This window comes from Sinocyclocheilus grahami, unplaced genomic scaffold, assembly GCF_001515645.1.
Source record: "Sinocyclocheilus grahami isolate Dianchi unplaced genomic scaffold, SAMN03320097.WGS_v1.1 scaffold334.1, whole genome shotgun sequence".
NCBI lineage: Eukaryota > Metazoa > Chordata > Actinopteri > Cypriniformes > Cyprinidae > Sinocyclocheilus > Sinocyclocheilus grahami.
Window position 1 is genome coordinate 375,008 of NW_015505513.1, and position 1,464 is coordinate 376,471.

A 1,464-nucleotide genomic window follows, 5' to 3' on the forward strand; every position below is an offset into this window, starting at 1 on the left:
CAACCCATCCAATGACTCAGAATCCAGCATGTATGTAAACAGTAGGCGAAGTTCCAATCGTCTACATTAGAGGCATAATTACCCTCAGACTCACATTCATTCTAGCTCATCAAGGGCTAGAAATATAGGCTACAATTCACCATCTGTGTGCTACTGGTGTTATTGAGACTTAGGCTACTCTCTTATGCGTTTTATATGGTGAGAAACTTGAGAAAATAATCCAGTAAAGCCCACAATGGAACTCAATTCGTCTTGCCATGACCTCTGTTGCTGCACCCAGCACCATCACTTGCCATCAGTCACGAGTGGAGCACTGGGGTCATTGGCTGAACACAGGGACATGTATCAGGCTAATTGCTGTGACGCGAGCTGGCGAGGCAACGGGGAAGGACATGCAATTATGTGGCTCTGCAATAGACGACAATACAGGTTAAGTGAATTGCATATAGTTACTTTTTTGTTTTAGGCGGAGTTTGTTGGTTCAATTGGATGGTAAGTACCCTACATAGGCTCAGGTTACTTGTAGCCTATCTCTGTAGTAGTAGACTGACGTGGACATACTGGTTCTTGACTTTACGAATTTACTCTAAAATCTGCGGTCTAAAATTATGGCAATAATTGCATAATTCTTCTTTGACCGCAGGGTTGTCTGAGCATTGCAAAGAAAGCGAGTCCTGGCTGGATGCTGAGAGTGCTGAGTTCATGATTCTCCAGTCTCCACTGTGTAATCACACGAACCGAATCTCTGAAAAAGATTCTAACAATCGTCTGCCCTCTGCTGCTGAGTGTAAGGATAACTCTCACGACGCCATTCTGTCAGCATTGGGATTGCAATAGAGCAGACCGAGGTAAATTGTCACAAAGAATATATAAATAGCTATATTTCAGCAACTATAACGATTTGAGTCAAAAGTGCTATAGTGATGTTTTCTCAAGCAGCGGTTTTGTTGTGGTTTTGCAAAGACCCAATTCAAACCACTTGCAGTATTTTTTAAAAGAAATCTTTATTCCAGACTGAATCCAGTATGATAAAACAAGTCACATTTCTGTGAGGCCGAGTTGTCACATTTGTTTGAATGTTCGAAACTGAAACAATTACAATACTTATTAGCCAAAACAAATTATCTGAAATATTTTAATATTTTTTGTGACCCTGGACCACAAAAGCAGTCATAAGGGTCAATTTTTTTAAATTGAGATTTATAAGATTTATAAATAAGCCTCCATTGATGTAGGGGAGCGTGGGGCACAAAGTAACGCGGGGTAAGTTGTACACTCTAAAAAATGCTGGGTTAAATATAACCCAGCGCTGGGTTAAAAAGGGACAAACCCAGCTATTGGTTCAAATGTATGGTTTATAGTTCAAAACACCCCAACCGCTAGGTCAAAACAACCCAATAGCTGGGTTTGTCCCTTTTTGACCCAGCGCTGGGTTATATTTAACCCAGCATTTTTTAGAGTGTA